The sequence below is a fragment of the Balaenoptera acutorostrata genome, chromosome 9 (genome assembly GCF_949987535.1).
Source record: "Balaenoptera acutorostrata chromosome 9, mBalAcu1.1, whole genome shotgun sequence".
Classification (NCBI taxonomy): Eukaryota; Metazoa; Chordata; class Mammalia; order Artiodactyla; family Balaenopteridae; genus Balaenoptera; species Balaenoptera acutorostrata.
In genome coordinates, this window is record NC_080072.1 from 85,804,853 (window position 1) to 85,827,787 (window position 22,935).

The 22,935-nt window shown below is 37.1% G+C and overlaps 1 protein-coding gene and 1 pseudogene across 1 annotated transcript in view; both read left to right on the plus strand.

The window, feature by feature from the left end:
• Positions 1-22,935, plus strand: part of GUCY1A2 (guanylate cyclase 1 soluble subunit alpha 2) — a 428,733-nt gene that overhangs the window by 62,734 nt on the left and 343,064 nt on the right. The window lies entirely within an intron of this gene.
• LOC103007484 (palmitoyltransferase ZDHHC7-like) lies at positions 6,840-7,828 on the plus strand (annotated as a pseudogene).

Below are 22,935 nucleotides of genomic sequence, written 5' to 3' on the forward strand. Positions count from 1 at the left end.
CATTCCACACCTATTTCCCCTATTATTGACAGCTTACATTAATATGGTACTTTGGTCCCAATTAATGAACCAGTATTGTTACATTATTATTAAGTAAATTTCAAGCTTTATTTAGATATCTTTAGTTGTTACCTGTCCTTTTTCTGTTCCAGTACCCCACTCAGGATATATTACATTTAGTCGTTAGGTCTCCTTAGACTCCTCTTGGCTGTGACAGTTTTTCAGACTTTCTTTGTATTTGATGACCTTGATGGTTTTGAAGAGTACTAGTCAGCTTGCTTTCAGTTGTCTGCTGTGTACTTTGACATATGTCCATCATTATTGTGTGTGTGTGTGTGTGTGTGTGTGTTTTGAGCACTTCCCTACTATCTTGTATTATAAGATGCTCCAGACCCATCTTGTATATTTTCTGCCTCAGTCATTTCTCAGAGTCATTTCTTAAAGGAGTCTCAAAGGAGTCCTGATTCCTTTTGTTGGAGAATGGTGTTGGAAACCAAAATCTGGGTACTCGGTGTACTTCTTGCTATTGGGGTGTTGCTGCTTCTAGGCTCTCTCAGTTGACAGAGCAAGGAAATATATATGTGTATATTAACTGCTATATATATATATATATGCCTGTCTATAAATATTTCTGTATTTCTATATTATGCTAAATATGAGTTCATACTGATGTCTTCAACTCTAACCCATTATCATGTGGATCATTCTAACCTTTCCCCCTTGCTTACTATAACCTCCTACTCCAGCAGTGAGAAACTTTGTTCTGTTTAGCCATTGATCTACATAATTGTTCAATTGCACTGTAGGAGTATAGTTGTTTCAGAATTGTTATTACATGCTCCTATGGGAAATGATTTTATCAACTAGAGTACAGTGTTTGTGTGCAATTTCAGAGTATGGATTTACATATGAAGTTTTACAGACTCCACTCATTTCCAAGGTTATTTAGGTCAGCACCTTTCTACTCTACTACCTTCAGTGAAGTTTTTTTTTGCACTTGTAATAAAGTTTGTAATACAGTTATATTCTTTGTGTGACTTGATAGCTAATTCCTTTTTTCATTCCATTCTGGGATCTTACGTTCCACTTCTGGGATATACATATGTATATATATAAATATATTTATATACAAATATATATAAAAATTTTTTTTTCTATATATATATTTAAAATTTGCATACTGTAAAGTTCACTTTTTGTGCTGTAAAACTCTATGGGCTTGATAAATGCATCGTGTCATGTATCCACCATTATAATATCCTATGAAATACTTTTACTGCCTTAAAATTCCTCTGTACTTCACCTTTTTAACCCTACCTCTTTCCCCCCAACAAATCCCTAGAAAATACTAATCTGTTTGCCACTCTATAGTTTTGCCTTTTCCAGAATGTTATATAAATGGAATTATAATAGCATGTAGCTTTTTCACATTTTTTCTGGTTTTTGTTTGTTTGTTTGTTTGTTTGCTTAGCAGTGTGCATTTAGGTTTAGTACATATCTTTGTGTGGCTTGATAGCTCATTCCTTTTTTCTCTCTGAATAGTATTCCATCATAATAATGCACTACAGTTTGCTTATCCATTCACCTACTGAAAGACAGCTAGTTGCTTCTGTTTTTGGTGATTATGGATAAAACTGCTCTAAGCATACACCTGCAGGTTTTTATGTAGACATGTTTTTGAATCAGTTAGGTAAGCACCTAGGAGTGTGATTGCTGCACTTTGTTTAGCTTTGTAAGAAACTACCAAAGTGTCTTCCAAAATGGCTGTTATCACTTATTCCTCATCCTCTCCAGAAACTGGTTTGTCAGATTGTTTTGATTTTAGCCATTCTAATAGATGTGCCTTTTCCCTTGAAGTTTTAATAAACAAAAACAGCACCTGCTATCTCCTTATAATTTCAACATATACAAACTATAGTTAAGAATTTTGTTTTTCTGTTTTGTCATTATGAGTGCTTTTCCAAGATTTTATGACTGATTTAGAAACTGTTTAAAAAATTATTTCTGGTATGATTAAAAATCATACCAGAAATTATCCATGGTGCTAACAGGCAGAATATTTCTCTTTGATTTGGTAAAAATAAGCCCCTGGAATGGAGTCAGCCACTGTTATATAGTAGAAAATGAAATATTTTATGTATTTAGGTGTAACTTCTAAGTGATATGACTTGTCATCCTATTTATTGAAGATGTTCAAAATATCAGTCTTTGCTAATATGCTTACGCTCCCCTCATCTTCAGGTTAATGTAGTTTGAATTCCTTTCAACACTATCAGTGGCTAGTGAGTCAAACTTGCTTAACGAAACCTTCTTTTACTCAGTTCATTTTCATAAGCAGGTTTTGTAAGCCTCTTAAACAATCTCCCACTGCTCTTTTCTCAGGAAATAGTATAATTTCCACTTAATATCTGCAAAATTCCTAACATGGAAAAATTACCTGTGACTTAGAAGAAATGAAAGCACACTTAGGTCAGCCTTTTTGCATGGGCTTGTGGGGAAGGCAGGAAGACTATGAGGCTGTGATGTAAGAGTCTGCTGCAATACTTATTGACCTCTCTACTGCTTCTATTACAAAAGAGTAATTTTTAGTTTTTCTCTCAGTTAGCAAGAAGTTTATTCTTTCCTTACTATGGGAGAAAGATGATTGTGGGCCCATACCACTTCCTATGTGAAACTCATAGGTCATTTTTTTTCCATCTCTTGGAACAAATTCATAGTGATTTGGCATATGTACTTTTAAAATTTAAATACCATATGTTTGTGTTCACTCCTTTTGAATCTTTTAACTCAAATGAACACACCACCTTCTCTCCTCCCCTCTCTTTTCCCTTTTTATTTTATGCCTTTTATTCATTAAATTAATTATTTTTATCTTAGGTCTACTTTTTCTTTGTTTTTTGGCCCTTTATATTCTCTGATTTTATTGCTCTTTGCTACAAATCTCTAACTTTGACTGGGCTATAAATTTTAATAACTAGTTAATTATCTTGAAAATTAATGAAAATTTTAAGTAAGATTAGAGTTAAATTCAAATATCCTAGGTTCTATGCTAGATGAGTTTTCATTCTTATTAACCTTGAGTTTAGATGTTCAGTCAATTTTAAGTGTTTTGGCAGCATTTCTATCACCATTTATTTAAATTAATTTGATGAACGGAACTTTATGAGTCATAATAAAGATGTTACTCAAATTAAGGCTTGTTATATGATGTATTCCCTTTATTATCTCACAGTCAGTCTATTTTCAAAAACAAAAATATGAATCTTTTTATTTGCTTTTTATGAGCCTGTTCTGTTAAAGATTCTCATATGTTTTATTTTCCATTTGGGGAGCTATGATTATGTATTGTGGATGATTTTTATAGGTGTTTTGGAGTTCTCTTTCCCTATTTCTGTTACCCATAATGGTAGGTAGTTAAAGTGAGATAAGAGATTCATTTCAAATGTAGTATGATTGAGTCCAAACTTCCAATTCCTGGCCTATCCTGCTTTTCCACCAAGTCTGATCTTAACTTTACAATAAGAAATGGTAATTTTCCTTTGTGAAGAAAGGAGATGTAGATTTGGAAATATTAGTCAGAATTTTTCCCTGTGATACATGTGAATTTTATTGTAGCATTTGTGGACAACTTCTATATTCTTATTCACCATTGTCGTGGTCCAGACTTGTTTGGAGTTGATTGTTGGGAGATAGAGAATGGTTGGAGATATGAAGGATTGAGCTTCACTTCCCATGTAGAAAAGAGGAGTCAAAAGAACCAGCTGTGAGTCCCCACAGAAGAGATGAATCATTGATGGTATGAGGTAGAATGTTATTTGATGTAAGGGGAGTGTTGTTGATAGATGTGAAAAGAAACCAATGGAGCACATATAGCATCCAGTTGAAGAGAAAAACACGTGTGATATTCATAAGCAAGGATGCTGAAATAATTCCTGACTCGTACATACTGGTCAGGATTGAACATTTTCCAGAGCTAGATGAGGAAAAAAGGAAGAAAATCCAACTCTGAATATATGTATATTTATTTTAACATTTATGAATTTATGCTTTTGCCCTTCCTAGAGAGATATTTTTTGCATTATTACTTTGAATTCTAATCCCAGAAGTAATTGTCTCTACTCCAGACTCTAGAAGAGTAGATTCCACTAGTGATTGTACAGTAGGATCATCTGGAGAAATTTTAAAAAAGAGGCTTGTAGACACTATATCCAAATATTCTGATTCATCATATCTAGAATGGGGACTGAAAACTTGTATGTTAAAGATAAGTTCCCCAGGGGGAATGACCGAGATCCTGAGCTCTCCTCCTTCCATGGGCATACCAAAATTACAACCACTTAATGAGCACTATTGATAAGAAAGACCAGAAGACTAGCAGAAAAGATCCTCTACAATTAAAGATGTAAAGAAGGAACCACAACATGATGGGCAGGAGGGGCTGAGATGCAGTATAGACAAGACCCATACCCCCTGGTGGGTGACCCACAAGTGGGAGGATAATTACAGTTGTAAAGTTTCTTCCCAAAGACTGAGGGGGTCCTGTACCAGGAAGACAAGTCCCAGAATGTTTGGCTTTGAGGGCCAGCTGGGCTTACTTTCAGGAGACACACAAGGCTGTGGGAAATAGAGACTCCACTCTTAAATGGTGCACACAAAATCTCACATGCTCTGCGACCCAGGGCAGAAGCAGTTATTTGAAAGGAGCCTGGGTCAGACACACCTGCTGATCTTGGGGAGCCTCCTGAAGAGGTAAGAGGAAACTGGAGCTCACCCTGGGGACATATTGACGTCAGCCATTTTGGAGAGCTTATTCTACCATGAGGACACTGGTGCTGGCAAGTGCCATTTTGGAGTCCTTCCTGTAGATTATTAGCACTGGGAACTGGCCTTGCCCACTAGCCTGTCAGTGCCAGTACTGGGACCCTCAAGTTAAGTAACTACCTTGACAGGAACTCAGCCCCAGACTCCCTGCACCCACAGCCACCCTGGGACCTGGCCCTGTCCACTAAAGGGCCCAAGACCTGCCCCTGCATACCAGTGCACTGACACTAACCCTAAAGTAATCAATCACCAGTGGGCGGACACCAGCTTTGGGCTCCATGGACCCTACAGTCAGCTGTGTCAGGAATCAGCCCCACCCATCAGCAGGCTGACACTATATCTTGGAACCCTGTCCCCATAACCACCCTTGCCAGATGTGGCTCAGCCCACCAATTGACCAGCACCAGCCCTGGGACCACCTGGGGCTCTGTGGCCAGTCACCTTATGACCCAGCCTCACCTGCCAGTGGCCAGCAGCCTCTGTACAAGGCAGGGCCTGGAAAACAACCCAACTGGGGGCTAGCCATGCCTACCAGACTTGCCCATAGTAGTCAGCCTGCTACAACAGAAGGACCTATGCAGCCAACATAGGGGATACCCTAGAACCTATAGCTCTGGTGACCAGGAAGGAGTGCACTGCTGGAATGCATAGGACTTCTCCTGCAAAAGGTCACTTCTTCAAGGTCAGGAAATGTAACAACCTACCAAATACACAGAAATAAGAACAGCAAGTTAGGCAAAATAAGGCAATAGAGGAATATGTTCCAAATGAAAGAATAAGATAAAACCTCAGAAGAGGAACTAAGTGAAGTGAAGTAAGCAATCTACCTGATAAAGATTTCAAGGTAATGATTGTAAAGATGCTCAAAGAATTCTGGAGAAGATTGGATGAACAGAGTGAGAAGTTAGAAGTTTATAACAAATTTAGAAAATATAAAGAACCAAGCAGAGCTGCAGAATACAATAACTGAAATAAAAAATACACTAGAAGGAATCAAGAATAGATTAGATGATACAGAGGAACAGATCAGCAAGCTGGAAGACAGAGTAGCAGAAATCACTGAAGCTGAACAGAAAAAAGAAAAAAAAGAATACAAAAAAATGAGGAAGTTTGAGAGATTTCTGGGACTACATCAGTAGTACTATTTGCATTATAGGGGTCCCATAAAGAGAAGAGAGAGGGAAAGGGTCAGAGAACATATTTGAAGACACAATGGCTGAAAACTTCCCTAACCTGAGAAAGGAAAGATCCAGGCCCAGGAAGCACAAAGTGTCCCAAACTGGATCAACCCAAAAAGGGTTACAGCAAGTTAGGCAAAAAGAACATTTTAATTACAATGTGTCTTGGTGTATTCCAAAAAGGAACACACCAAGACACGTAATTAAAATGGCAAAAATTAAAGATAATGAGAGATTATTAAAAGCGTCAAGGGAAAAGCAAAATGTTAGGTGTAAGGGAACTCTCATAAGGAAATCAACTGACTTTTCAACAGAAACTCTTCAGGCCAGAAAGGAGTAACTTGATATATTCAAAGGAATGAAAGAGAAACACCTCCAACCAAGAATACTCTACCTGTCAAGGCTTTCATTCAGATTTGATGGAGAGATCAAATGTTTTACAGATAAGCAAAAGCTAACATAATTCAGCACCATCAAATCAGCCTTACAAGAAATGTTAAAGGGACTTCTCTACAATAAAAAAGAAAAAGCCAGCTCTCCAGGCTGGGCTCTGGCTCTCATGTGTGCTCGGTGGCAGCCTCCCTCTCACTAGCCCATGGGACCCAGCTGAGCGGAGCTGTGGGCGGCTCTGGCCCGAACATGAGCGCTGCTGTACAATGTGTCCCTGCCTCCGCTGCTACAGTTGATGTTGCCGCTGCCGCAGGCCTGGAGGAGTCAAGGTGCCAGGCGACCCCACCTGGGCCTCGCATTCTATCACATGGGACAGTATGCACCTTAAGATCCTGAAGAAAAGGCACAAAATGTTCAAGAAATGTTTAGAAATAAATTGTGAGGGAAACCATGCCATCATCAGGACACTGGCTCTGGGATGTCAAACATCATCCTCTCCTGACTGAAAATGACAACTACGACTTTTCATCCTCCTCTAGTTCATCCGTGACAGCAGCGGCATGATATGCACCATCATGATGTGGCTTCTGATCATATATTTGGACTTCATGGTGATGTTAGTTTTGCTGCTGCCTTCCAGAGACTTCAGGTACTCTGTGGTCATAGGGTCGTTTTTATCTGCCTGGTGATGCTTGCCCTGTCATCTTACCTGAGGACCATGCTCACCAGCCCTGGGGCGTACCCAAAGGAAATGCTATTAAAGAATACATGGAGAGTTTGCAGCTGAAGCCTGCAAACTGAAGAGTTTGCAGAAGAAGTGATCTACGAGTACCCCAAGTGCTGCTGTATCAAGCCTGAGCACACCCACAACTGCAGTGTTTGCAAAAGATGTATTTGGAAAATGGATCTCCTTGCCATGGCTGAACAATTGTGTTGGAGAAAAGAATCAGATTTTTTTGTGCTCTTCACTATGTACTTCGCGCTGGCGTTCATGCACACACTTGTCCTCTGAGGGCTGCAGTTCATCCCCTGCATCCAAGGGCAGTGGACTGAATGCAGTGATTGTTCATCTCTAGTCACTGTAATTCTGTTGATCTTCCTGTGCCTTGAGAGTCTGCTGTTTTTCAGTTTCACTGCAGTGATGTTTGGCACTCAGATCCACTCCATATGCAATGATGAAACGGAGGTTGAGAGGCTGAAGAGTAAGAAGCCTGAGTGGGAGAAGAGGCTGCAGTGGGAAGAGATGAAGTCAGTCTTTGGGAGGCCCCCCCTTGCTGATCTGGATGAACCCCTTCGTTGGCTTCCGATTCAGGCAACTGCAGATAATATCCAGAAAAAGGGGCCCAAGTTCTCTACATGAGGCCCTCTCATCATGCTGCAACTTGTTAATGGACTTTATTTATTTGGGGTCAGAAATGGTATCAACAGCTCATTTGTGACCAATAGGGCAAATGGAACCTACACAAACCAGGTGTTACAGCAAGCAGAATTTATATATTTATTGTCACAGATGGGGATTTCCCACACTAGTAACTGGGTGGCACTCTGACCAGTGTCACCGTCCAGTAATGAAGGGATGTGGCCATATGAAGAAGCCAAACGTTATTATCTTCCTGTACAGTTAGGAGTTTTGTTAACATACTTGGCATTTTCTAAGAAGTTGTGTGGGGTATTACAAGGGTTATTAAAATTCTGTGTGCCAAAAAAAAACCAACCAACCAACAAACAAACAAACAAACAAAAATTCTGTGTGCCAGAAAAAACAAACAGTCAAACAAACAAAAAAAAAGGAAAAGAAAAGGCCACAACTAGAAACATGAATATTACAAAAGGACAAATCTAATTAGTAAAGGCAAATATACATAAAAGTAGTAAATCAACCATGTATAAAGCTAGTAGGAAGCTTAAAAGACAAAAGGAGTAAAATAATCTATATCCACAATAAGTGGTTAAGGGATAAACAAAATGAAATGATGTAAAATATGCTGTCCAAAACAGTAAATGTGGTAGTGGAGAGTAAAAATGCTGGGTTGTTAAAATGGACTTAAGAGATCAACAAAATAGAATTATCTATCTATCATCTATCTATCTATCTATCTATCTATCTATCTATCTATCTATCATCTATCTATATCTATCTATCATCTATCCCTATCTATCTATCATCTATTTATCTATCTATCATCTATCTATCATCTATCTATCTACCTATCATCTATCCCTATCTATCTGTCTATCTGTCTATCTATCTATCTATCTATCTAATGTCTGTCTTTCTGTTTATCTATCTATCTATCTCATGGTAACCACAAGCCAAAAATCTATAATAAATACACACAAAAAGGAGAAAGGAATCCAAACATAATATTAAAGATAGTCATCAAATCACAAGGGAAGTGAACAAAAGAAGAGGAAAGAAAGGAAAAATAACTATAAAAACAACCCCAAAACAATTAACCAAATGTAGTAACTACATACCTATCAATACTATTTCAAATGTAAATGGACTAAATGCTACAATTAAAAGAAAGAGTGGCTGAATGGATAAAAAACAAGACCCATCAATGTGCTGCCTATAAGAGACTCATTTCAGAGCTAAAGAACACACTGAATGCAAGGGTATAGCAAAAGGTATTCCATGCAAATGAAAACAAATAATTAAAAATTTTGCATAGCAACACAAAAGACCCAGAATAGCCAAAACAAACTTGAGAAAGAAGAACAAAGCTACAGGTATCATACCCCCTGATTTCAAACTATACTACAAAGCTACAGTCATCAAAACAGTATGGTACTTGCACAAAACAGATACATAGATCAATGGAACATAATAGACAGCCCAGAAATGCACCCACACTTACATGAGCAATCAATTTATGACAAAGGAGGCAAAAATATACAATGAGAAAAAGACAGCCTCTTCAATAAATGGTGTCGGGAAAACTGGACAACTATGTTAAAAAAATCAAACTGGACTACTCTCTCATACTGTGCACAAAAGTCAACTCATAATGGAATAAAGACTAAAATTTAAGGCTTAAAAACATAAAACTTCTAGAAGAAAACATAGGCAGTATGTGCTTTGACATCAGTCTTAATATTTTTTTGGATATGTCTCCTCAGGCAAGGGAAACAAAAGCATAAATAAATAAATGGGGCTACATCAAACAAAAAGCATTTTCACAGCAAAGGAAACTGTCAACAAAACAAAAAAACCACGTACTGAATGGGAAAAGATCTTTGCAAATGATATATCTGATAAGGGGTTAAAATCCAAAATATGCAAGGAACTTATACAATTCAACATCAAACAAACAGACAAACTTATTAAAAATGGGCAGAGGATATATATAGGCATTTTTCCAAAGAAGACATATAGATGGTCAACTGGCACATGAAAAGAGGCTCAACATCACTATCATCAGGGAAATGCAAATCCAAACAGCAATGAGATATCACCTCACACCTGTCAAAATGGCTATTCTCAAATAGACAACAAATAACAATTGTTGGTGAGGATGTGGAGGAAAGGGAACCCTTGTTCTCTGTTGGTAGGAATGTAAACTCTTGTGGCCACTATGGAAAACAGTATGGAGAGTCCTCAAAAAATTAAAAACAGAACTACCATATGATCCAGCAATTCTACTCCTGGGAATATATCCAAAGAAAAAAAAACAAACAGTACTTAAAAATATATATGCACCCCTATATTTATTGAAGTATTCTCCACGATAGCCAAGATATGGAAGCAACCTTAGTGTCCATCAATAGATGAATAAAGATGCAAGATACACACACACACACACACACACACACACACACACACACACACACAAACACACAGTGGAATATTACTCAGCCATAAAGAAGAATGAAATCTTGCCATTTCCAATAACACGGATGGAACTAGGGGTATTATGCTAAGTGAAATGAGTCTGACAGAGAAAGATAAATAATGTATGATATCACTTATATGTGGAATCTGAAAAACAAAACAAACAAACATAAAATAAAAACAGAGTTATAGATACAGAAAACTAACAGATGGTTGCCAGAGATGGTGTGGGGAGGAAAGAAATAGATGAGGGAGATTGAGAGGTACAAATTTCTAGTTACAAAATAGATGTGTCATGGGTATGAAATATACAGTATGGGAAATATAGTTAATAACTATGTAATTCCTATGTATGGTGACATATCATAGCTAGATTTATTGCAGTGATCATTTTGAAATGTATAGAAATATTGAATCACTATCTTGCATAACAGAAACTAACACAGTGTTGTAGGTCAATTATATTTCTAAATCAAACAAACTCATAGGAAAAAAAGATCAGATTTGTGGATCAGACCAGAGGCGGGGGTTTGTAGGAGAGTGAGTTGGATGAAGACGGTAAAAAAAGTACAAATTTCTAGTTATAAGATAAATAAGTACTAGGGATGTAATGTACAACATGATCATTGTAATTAACACTGCTATATGTTATACATGAAAGAATTCTCATCACAAGGAAAAATTTCTTTTCTCTGTATCTTTACTTTTGTATCTATGTGAGATAATGGATGTTCACTAAACTTATTGTGATAATCATTTCATGATGTATGTAAGTCAAATTATTATGCTATACACCTTAAGCTTATACAGTGCTGTGTGTCAATTATATCTCAATAAAACTGGAAGAAAATAAAGCTCCCCTGATAGTTCTGAACAATTGTGTTGGAGAAAAGAATCAGATTTTTTTATGCTCTTCACTATGTACTTCGCTGCAGCCATTACTTGACACCTTAACTCCAAGGCTAACCCTGCTCTTCGGCAAGGATGCCTAGTAAGCTCTAGTTTAATTCTTAAAGAATTTAGTACCAAGTTATACTTTCTGGTACTAGAGGTTCTAGAATCTGGGTTTATCTCTCGGTCTTATTTCTGAGAGGGGGTTGCTTCCTTGTACACCACTCAGTTCTTTTCACTTATTCTGTTTCTTTTCAGGACTTTTAGTTCTGCTTCTGATCTCTAAACAGGAACTGGAGCCCTGCTTCCACTCATTGCCCTTTGTCTTCTGGCCGCAGGTTTAATGCCTCCTGCTAGATGCCATGTGCTCTAGTGATGCCTTCCCCCCCACCCGCCCCCCATCTCTTTATCTCTTTGCCAAGTCTCCTTAATGCTGAGAACTGCTGGCTTAGACTGCCACAGTCTGTGCCACACATTTATGATATCATATTTTTTTCTGATTTTCTCCTGTCTTTGCATAAGTGGGCATACTAGTTCTGGGTCAGTCCCTCACTTTCTTCATCCTATGTCATTAACTTTGCACAGATGTATGGTAGGTTGTTCTTCAGCGAATGTCAGAAAGAGTGGGTCACACATAGTTTTAGTAAAATACTGGCTTTAGTAACATTTTTCTCTCCACCACTACTTGGACCAGAAATCCCATTAATCACCAGAAGACAAATTTAGCCTAGGTGGGGAAATATAAATAGAGTGGGCAATAGAGTGAGTTTGCAGCTGCTCTGGGAAAGGGAAGTTTTTACTTGTCTGTGAGCTTTAATAAAACAAAGTCATTTTAGGGTCTTTCAAAGGAGAGATCAAGAGGGATTTCAGCCAGACATCAAGCATAGAGGTGACAAATGAGCCTAATTTTTGTGAGTTACTCCACTGAGTGATTAGTGCACAAAAAAATTTTAACTGAAAATGCCTCTGATTGCTATCTTTTTTCTACTTTTTGTTCTGTTTTTCCTGATTCTTTGTACTTCCTACAACATTCTGACACCTCTTTCTCCTCTTCATTCACTTTTAGTATTTAGGACTGTTTTTCATTTACCTCTGTTTTTGTTTTCATACCCTTTCTTTTTCATTATTTGGATACTTAATCCTTCATATTAATAAAAAGGAAGATGCAAATCTGCCAAGCATTTAGAAGTTTGCTTCCTTTAATTTGTCATTAGTTTTCTGCTTTTGTGCTATATTTAAGCTTAATTTTTTAGATGGCAAAATTAGTAATCAAGAGACTCTACCTTGTTGCAAATCTATAAACTTCCTTAGTTTGTTTTAAATGATCACCAGGGCTTTAGCTGAGCTAAAGTTTATTGTTGTACTAACTACAGGAAAAGGTTTATTAATCCAGTGATATGTGTATATAATAATATAGAAAATGTTTACCTCATTAAAGAAGCAATTTTCAAGTACTTTGTTCCATCAATACAAATATTTATTGAGTAGCTACTTTTTTCAGTTATTGTTCTAGGTGCTGGTGACTAGCAGGGAGAAAAACAGAAAGTGGAGAGGCAGACAACAACAAAAAAACCCCACAAATAACAAAAATGATAACTTCAGAGTGATGTGCTATGAAGAAAATTAAGGCAATGGAATGTAAAAGAGAGTGGGGAAGGGCTTAAATAATTAATATGTTAATGATAATCATTTTTAATTCATTTACACAATTCTAATAGGATTTATACATGACTGTAGTATTTATGCTGATTCAGAGTTCCAGGAATGAACTTTTTCTTTTTAAACACTATTTATCCTAATATGGAGGAGGTTGATGTAAGTTCTGGTTTCCCTGCTGTTGTCTGAGTAGCAACTACCACTAGAAGGAGCCAGTGATGCTGTGTCATAGTATTTTGGGCTGGAAAATGTCTCAGCTGGTGTTCACCATTCCACAAATATTTGTTGGGTACCCTCTGTGTACCCAGGACTGTGTTGGTTGTAGAGACTTGACAGTGAGTAAGGGAAAGGGATAATCCCAGGCGTGATCTCTGCCCTCTTAACACTGTCAGTTTAGAAGCTCATGGAAAGGCCACGTGACAGGAAGAATAGAACTTCTGTACTTAGTGGACAGAATGGAATGCTGCTTGTATGTGGCCACTGGAAGACAGCCATCCCAAGAGAAGTGGGAGGCCCACGCTCAAACTGAGAAATTTGGGATTCAGTACTCTTCTAAGTGGTGAGAGGGAGGACCCTGTCAGGAAAAAAATTCAAATCAAATACATCTTTAAGCTTTCTCTCACTGTCATTCTCTCTCTGTCTGTTCTCACGTGCACGTACATACACACATCCACCTATATACATCACTACATCTGTAGACGCACATATATATGTGTACATGCATATATACATGTATATATATATTACACAGTGCTTTACTTTTTATGAAAAATTTTCACATATGTTCTTTTGTTACTCGTTAAAGTCTATAGTTAACTATTGTAATCTGATTTTACAGATGAAGTAATTAAGGCCCAGATTTTAAGTGACTTTCCTAAGCTCACTTAGCTAATAAATGATTGAGGTTAGATTTGAATATAGCTTCTCCAACTTCAGAAAGGGAGCACAGTTCTTTTCACCATGTCCAATTTTTCTCTATTTCTGAAAATAAATGGAAATTGTAACACATCTTCCATTTAGAAGAAACATGCCTGTTTCTTAAAAAAAAGAAAAAAACACCCCCCTCCCCCACAAACCTCTGTGTGTGCATGTTTGTGTATGTATACGATTTTACTGCATACTGTTGTATAGTACTCTATATTACTTCAGATAACTCCTTGAATTAAAAGTTATTTTATAAATAACTTTTACCAATGATGATTCTGACTATAGAATTATTTTCCTGTTCCCAAATGGGAGATAGGAAAAAGATAAAGCAATGGTTTTGAGCTGATAAAAATGGGGAGACTCCAGCTTATACTTTCAAGATGTGCTTCCTATTGGTCTATATATCTTTCTCTTCGACTTGACTGTAGGTACCAAGTGGTTAGGTGCCGTGTTCAATCTTTTGTAACCACACCAACAAGGAAGAGTGGCTGGAAGGGTAGGTATCTGAGAAATATTGTTTGAAAGACAAAGAAAGACTGAGGAATTGTTCTAGAGGAGGGAAAACGAAAGACACAAGACAAACAAATGCAATATTTGTTGATCCTTTATTGGATCAACAAATATTGATCCTTTATTGGATCCTGGACTAGAAAAAAAAAGTAGCTGTAAAGAATATTATTGGGACAGTAAGGAAAACTTGAATTTGGACTGTGTTTTAGGTAATAGTATTGTACCAGTGTTAAATTTCCTCATCTTTATGATTTTACTGTGTTTTTGTAAGGGAGCATTCTTGTTCTAAGGAAATACACACTGAAGTATTTAGTAGTAAAGGGGCATGATGTCTGCTACTTACTCTTAAATGGTGTGTGTGTGTGTGTGCCCATGAGAGAGAGAGAGCACATAATAAAGCAAATGGGGTAAATTTTTAACAAATTGGTGAATCTTGGTAAAAGAATATGGAAGCTTTTGAACTAATCTTGCAACTTTGCTCTAAGTTTAAAATTATATCAAAATAAAACATTTCTAAAAACTATTGAATAAAATTATACTTAAAATAGATCATTGATTCAAAGGGACCTTCTATTTCTATTTGGTTTTAGCACCAATTTAAAAAAATCCAAAACTAAACTAAAATAACAAACATAAATGAGTTGAAGAGCTTTTGTAGTCTATTTTTATACTTAAGTATATTTTGCTGTTCCTAATATCATCAATGAAAACATCAAATTCTATGTAATCAGTGTCCAAATTGGAGCCCATCTATGGATATTATTATATTCCTCAAGTTTTGTGGCCTTATAACCTGACTTAGTGATAAAACTGCTGACTACTTCTACTGCTCAAGTTATCTATTTTATTTTTTGATACTACAGTGAGTGGCATCTATACTAGGACCTGTTCCTTTCTGCTTGTGATCCTCTTAATGTTATGACATTTTTGTCATAACAAAGATGTTATGACATCGTTGACATAATCTTTTCTATAGACTCTGATTTTCTTTTTTATTGCTTCCCTGACATTTTAAGTACCCAGAGTAAATTATTATTCACAGTCTGTCATCAGTCATTAGATAATATTGCAATGTGCTATAAAAGTGTTTCTATATTTAATAACAGTGCTTTCTGCATCTCTATATAACTGTTTGTACAATTAGTTAAATAGAATCTTCATCTGAAGCAAGATTTCACACCAAGTAGCTGTTTAGTTTTTTAAAGTGAGCTAATAGGAGTTTAAAGCAAACTATTTAGAAGATGATGGAAAACCCTGTGACTACAACTATATATGGTTAAAATTACTACCACGGCCCAGATTTTAAAATTAATAACAGGTCAGAGCATCCAGCACATACTAGATATTCACTTCCCCTCTTGTTGGAATAAGCAAAGTATTTTTTTAATGGTGTTCATTTTTGATACATATCTATTTGATTCTTTAAAACCTTAATTGTTATATAGAAATAATGGGATTTAAGTGAATTATACTCAAATTTCAAACTTATTGTGACCATAAGCAAACATATGAGGCACGTAGATGTCATCTCAGGTCTTACTTATGTCTAAGGTCTCCTTAACTTCCCTCCCCCCACCCCCTCAAGCCCTACACTCACTCACATACACACTTTCATGCTGTTATGAACCTCACAATCTTGATTTTGTGGTGACAAAATTTTTAATTAAATGATGGGATGAATCTAATTGCCAGTGGGAGGCAAACATCAAGTAACACTAGTATTCACAAACCAATGTCCCTGCTTTCACCTTAGTAGAAATGTTAGGCAAATCGGAGGGATTTGTGAGATAGAGCAAATCTTAGTATTGCCACATGGGAACTTGACTTCATGTGTCTTCATTCTTAGCTCATTTATATAACTCCTTGGGTAGTTCTGATTTGTGAAACAGGGATATTAGTAGTAAGAGTTACTGTAGTATAGGTTCTGCAGACAGTGGAGTTTAAATTTGGCTCACTGTTTAAAAAGAAGATTGCCTACATCATAAGATTTGCACTTAGAGCAAGGTTACATAGTCGCAAGGCTAAAAAAATCTCAAATGTGTATTTACCTTCTAGGTCACCAGGCCAACCATTTCACTGTTAGTTGGATAGACAAAACAAACTATGTTGACCTTTGACATTCTTCTGGAAGCTAGAAAGGAAATAGCAGCAATATTCTGGCAAGGCTTGGGAATGGCCTAAGAAGAGAAAAGTCAGCATGTTTTTTGACTTTTAATTTTGACTCTTTTCTGCAGTGTACTAAAGAAGTGCTTTGAAAAGAGTGTGGTGTTTATCACTGAGTGTGAATTCAAGATCTTACAACTTTGTAATATCTTTTTCCTGTCAAGTGCTGGATGTGATTGACCTTTTGGATAATGTGTTTTTGTTTGCTTTCAGATGTTAAGAAAGATCTCCCATATAACCTTTGTTTTCTTTAGGACTTAAAGAGCGGTGGGGAAGTGATAAAAGTTTATGGGAAAAAGAAAAGCTCTAAATTCAGACATTTTTGTTTTATATCTCTTTTGGGTAAGTTAGCCCCAGGCTTACCTATTAATATCCCTATAAAAATAAACTAAGCCTTTGGTGCAGTTTCCTTTCTTCTGCTTCTGTTTTTTAGTATTCTTTGCCTCTACTGTGATGTACTTTTTCCTCCCTCTCCTTCCTAAGAAGTGGATTCCTCTCCTCTTTGTCCCCTTGTTTATGCCTGTCCAGTGAGGGATGCTCTCTTTTGGGGATTCCAGGAGAGGCACTGTGAGTGACAGGACACATGTTGGAATGAGCAAGGTGTACTCACGAATAATTGAAGAGACAGCCTGATTTGAGAAATGATTCTTGTTGAGGCATTTTAAGAGACAAGAACTGGGGATAAATCTTATGATATGTCTATAGGATTGCCAGTGCATCTCACGAGATATACCATGCCCTCGTTCCTCATCTACCCCAAATTTAAAATGTGAATTTCCATTAATATCTTCCAGTCTCTGACACTTCTTTCCATGAATTTGTGGTATGTGTCCTGGTGCAATAACAAACTTTGCTTACTGTTTTCTGGTTGACTCTGAGTACCTTTACTAGTTATAACTGTATTTTATTCCTCCTTAACTCTTCCATCTTAGTCCCTCTGCTAGCTTCTGCATACCACATATGCTATTACTGTTACCAACACCATCACTTTTGCTTTGGAATGGGAACAATTTAAGAACTTAAAGCTAAGGGCTTCTCAGTATCCTGTCCATATTTTCTACATTACATACATTTTCTACATTTCTACATTAATGAGCTTTCTTGAATTTCAATTAAAACTTAAAGCAACCTGAATATTTATTTATTCATTCATACATACATGTATTCAACAAATATTTATTGTATACTGGGTGCTAGCATTGTGTAGATTCAGATTTACTCAGCCAAGTATGGTATAATTAGCTGCAGAAGTTAATTATAGACCATTCTGTTCTCTTTTTCTCTTTGGGCCTCTCAAGCATCCTATTCTGAGTCTTGGGTTAAAGAAACAATAATATATAAAATAATCTGTCCCAATTCCTTAGTATTCTGGTGTTATATTTTGCTATTGGACTTACGTTTGCACTGCTATGATCTATAAATCCTTAATATCGATAGACTGACAACCTTCATATCTTTATCTTAATAATAGCCCATACTTCAGATTTTTTTAAGAAATAGTTTAAAACAACAAGAAGAAACGTCAAAAATGGCTTGATCCTGTTCTCTGAATGCTCTTTATACTGACAAAATATTGGCAACAACCAATAGTCCAACTATAAGGAAATGGTCCATTAAAATGTGATAATCTGCTTACAAGAACATTAAACAGCTGTTTCATTGAGAACTATGTGGAAAGATTATGCTACAGCATGGGAAAATGTTTATAATGTTATCATAGCTCTGTTTCCCCAGGAAACGGGCTCTGAGGTGGAGATCTGTTCTCAGGAATGCTACTGGATAGTGCTCTCAGGATCAATGACCCAACCAGGCAAACCACAGTAGGTTTCAAGGCCTGAGAATAGTCCTTTGTGGTTAATAGCTCCACTGTCTGAGTCATTCTTTTTCATGAAAGAAAGCCCGTGTTTGCAGCTTAGAAGTTTTATCAGACTATTGCCCTGTAAGGATGTGAAGAAAGTAGAATTAGAGAGAAGTTGAAGTGCTATGCCTAGGTGCAGTCACAACAAATGTCTCAGCTGATCTCTCCAGAATTGCCCCCCACTGAGGCAAGGACGCCTTGCCTTTGTATTACAGCTCACCACCTCCCAAACTAACCTTTGGATTCAGGCTGCCCTGGGGTCTGAATTCTGCCATTGGGCCAGGCAGCTCTCTTCAGCTAAAAGCAGTTACCAGAGCAAGACTCAGCCTAGAGCTGATAGCTTCACACACTCCCAGCATCCACTAGAGATGAAATATTACACAAAAAGAAAAAAATCACAAATGTTTTGTGTACATTATTATATTATGAATTCAACTGTAATATATGTGTCGGTATGTACAAAAATTGGGAAGGGACAGAAAAATGAACTGTATTACAAAATGCTGTATTAGAAAAGTGAAAGAGGCAGTCCAGTGGTTAGGACTCCGCACTTTCACTGTGGAGGGCATGGGTTCCATCCTGGTCAGGGAACTAAAATCCTGCATGCCATGCAGCGTGGCCAAAAAAAAAAGTGAAAGAATTCATAAGAACATAACTTTTTATCAAATAAGTCATGAAACCAAAAATATTGTAGTTTCCATTACAATATTGGAAGAACTCAGGTGTATGTTGTCTCCTCTCCCAATTTTAAAAGATTACCATTTTTGTTAATTATTGCATATCTCAGGCTTTCCCTTGTGTTCTATTTGTGAAATATCTTCAGGTGTGGTATGACAAGCATAGCTCAGTGTTCCTGTCAGATTCACTTTAAGATAGTAACACATGAACCGTTGCTCTGCTTCGGGTGCTAGCTTCAACCATTCCTAGGGTGACCTCACCTATGAGGCAAAAGAAGCAGTGGTTAGGGGTTCAGTCCCTATGTATGCCATTGATACTTTTTTTCACAGCTTTAAATTACTTTCTTACTCAGCCCAATATCTTATATGTGTGATCAAAAGGGAATTGGTTATGAAAAATGTGATTGGAGCGGGACAAATAAACCAAATATGATATTAAAAACCAGTTTGAAGTTGTAAAAAAAATTCAGATTCCCATCAATTTTATTTATTTACAACAACACAACTTTTATTCCAAAAGTTAATCCTCTCTGTACAAATTGGATAGAGGCATAGCTTCCAAAACTGGGTTGGAGCGGTTGAGGAGGGTGGATCACAATTTAGTGATTGTAAAAAGCATAACAATTAAAGAGGCATTAGCAGTGATTAACAGCTCTGAGTAACCCTCTGAGGAGCCTTCCTTCTGGAAATTATGCTCTTCTTCTGCCACTTTTGTGACCTCTGATTTAAACTGGGCCAGTTATCATCAGCAGAAACAGGAATCCATGCATTTGCATAGTAATTCTCTTCCTTAAATTCTTAACCAACATGTAAAAGACTGCTAAAAAGTGCAGGCATGAGAAATGATGAGAGTACATCTCTGTAGGGAGATTCCGAAGCCTGTGAGACATTGACACATTTTCACAATGTGGCAGATTGCATTTCAGAAGCAGGGGCCAAGTGTGGGTACAAGGCTGAGGCAGGTGCTCCTGCAGTTCCTCTTTTTAATTAGCTCATCTTTGTGCGTTCTTTGAATGTACCACACTGCTGTGGGGCTCTTGGCTTAGTGTCTTACACAGCAACATGTCAGGGTGCTGGGGAAGGAAGACTGGGAAATGGGATGAGCCCTTAGTCACCTGACAGGTGGGCAGCTTCTGATAGCAAGCATAGCACAGAGCCCTGATAGAACTGCCTGATTATACATGTGCTGCCCTGAGTCTGTCCATTTCTTAGTTCTCACCTGTGGCTATTTGTTGGCAAAGGAACAAGAATTTGTCAAATAGTAAGCATTCACACCTATTAAATTAGCCTTTTAGCATAACTAGCCCACTTGTGTAAAAAGACCTGCCAGTGAATATTGAAGGGCATGAAAAACAGCAATGGAAAAACTATACATATGCACCCATACAAGCATCTATTTATATATCCAGTGTAAGTATTATATAATATATACATTGTATATGATATATATATATTATACAGACATGTGGTCAGTCATACACAGCCATATTTATTTGTTCATTCATTAATTGATTGATTCTTTTATCTATCCATTCAAAAAATTTACTACAAACAGGCACTGTGCCAGGGATTAGGATTACAATAGTGGTTTTCATTTAGTTTCTCAAAAGCTTCATTTTAGTTTCTCTTCCAGGACTTTCGCATACATGTTCCTTTGGTCTGGAATGGCCTTTCTTTCCTCCTTCTTGGCTGCATAGTTGACTTTTACTTATCTTTCATATGTAGATGAAAGATAAGTAAATAAGTAATAAAAAGTGATACATATTTTTTTTTTAAACATCTTTATTGAAGTATAATTGCCTTACAATAGTGTGTTAGCTTCTGCTTTATAACAAAGTGAATCAGTTATACATATACAATATGTTCCCATTTCTCTTCCCTCTTGCATCTCCCTCCCTCCCACCCTCCGCATCCCACCCCTCTAGGTGGTCACAAAGCACCGAGCTGATCTCCCTGTGCTATGCGGCTGCTTCCCACTAGTTATCTATTTTACATTTGGTAGTGTATATATGTCCATGACACTCTCTTACCCTGTCACATCTCACCCCACCCCCTCCCCATATCCTCAAGTCCATTCTCTAGTAGGTCTGTGTCTTTATTCCCGTCTTGCCACTAGGTTCTTCATGGCCTTTTTTTTTTTTTTTCCCTTAGATTCCGTATATATGTGTTAGCATACTGTATTTGTTTTTCTCTTTCTGACTTACTTCACTCTGTATGACAGACTCTAACTCCATCCACCTCGTTACAAATACCTCCATTTCATTTCTTTTTATGGCTGAGTAATATTCCATTGTATATATGTGCCACATCTTCTTTATCCATTCATCTGTCGATGGACATTTAGGTTGCTTCCATGTCCTGGCTATTGTAAATAGAGAGGCAATGAACATTTTGGTACATGACTCTTTTTGACCTATGGTTTTCTCAGGGTATATGCCCAGTAGTGGGATTGCTGGGTCGTATGGTAGTTTTTTTGTAGTTTTTTAAGGAACCTCCATACTGTTCTCCATAGTGGCTGTATCAATTTACATTCCCACCAACAGTGCAAGAGTGTTCCCTTTCCTCCACACCCTCTCCAGCATTTATTGTTTCTAGATTTTTTGATGATGGCCATTCTGACCGGTGTGAGATGATATCTCATTGTAGTTTTGATTTGCATTTCTCTAATGATTAATGATGTTGAGCATTCTTTCATGTGTCTGTAGGCCATCTGTATATCTTCTTTGGAGAAATGTCTATTTAGATCTTCTGCCCATTTTTGGATTGGGTTGTTCGTTTTTTTGTTATTGAGCTGCATGAGCTGCTTGTAAATCTTGGAGATTAATCCTTTGTCAGTTGCTTCATTTGCAAATATTTTCTCCCATTCTGAGGGTTGTCTTTTGGTCTTGTTTATGGTTTCCTTTGCTGTGCAAAAGCTTTTAAGTTTCATTAGGTCCCATTTGTTTATTTGTGTTCTTATTTCCATTTCTCTGGGAGCTGGGTCACAAAGAATCTTGCTGTGATGTATGTCATAGAGTGTTCTGCCTATGTTTTCCTCTAAGAGTTTGATAGTGTCTGAGTTTATTTTTGTGCATGGTGTCAGGGAGTGTTCTAATTTCATACTTTTACATGTTCCTGTCCAATTTTCCCAGCACCACTTATTGAAGAGTCTGTCTTTTCTCCACTGTATATGCTTGCCTCCTTTATCAAAGCTAAGTTGACCATATGTGTGTGGGTTTATCTCTGGGCTTTCTATCCTGTTCCATTGATCGATATTTCTGTTTTTGTGCCAGTACCAAACTGTCTTGATTACTGAAGCTTTGTAATATAGTCTGAAGTCAGGGAGCCTGATTCCCCCAGCTCCATTTTTCGTTCTCAAGATGGCTTTGGCTATTCGGGGTCTTTTGTGTTTCCATACAAATTGTGAAATTTTTTGTTCTAGTTCTGTGAAAAATGCCAGTGGTAGTTTGATAGGGATTGCATTGAATCTGTAGATTGCTTTGGGTAGTAGAGTCATTTTCACAATGTTGATTCTTCCAATCCAGGAACATGGTATATCTCTCCATCTATTTGTATCATCTTTAATTTCTTTCATCAGTGTCTTATAATTTTCTGCATACAGGTCTTTTGTCTCCTTAGGTAGGTTTATTCCTAGATATTTTATTCTTTTTGTTGCAATGGTAAATGGGAGTGTTTTCTTAATTTCACTTTCAGATTTTTCGTCATTAGTGTATAGAAATGCAAGAGATTTCTGTGCATTAATTTTGTATCCTGCTACTTTACCAAATTCATTGATTAGCTCTAGGAGTTTTCTGGTAGCATCTTTAGGATTCTCTATGTATAGTATCATGTCATCTGCAAATAGTGAGAGCTTTACTTCTTCTTTTCCGATTTGGATTCCTTTTATTTCTTTGTCTTCTCTGATTGCTGTGGCTAACACTTCCAAAACTATGTTGAATAATAGTGGTGAGAGTGGGCAACCTTGTCTTGTTCCTGATCTTAGTGGAAATGGTTTCAGTTTTTCACCATTGAGGACAATGTTGGCTGTGG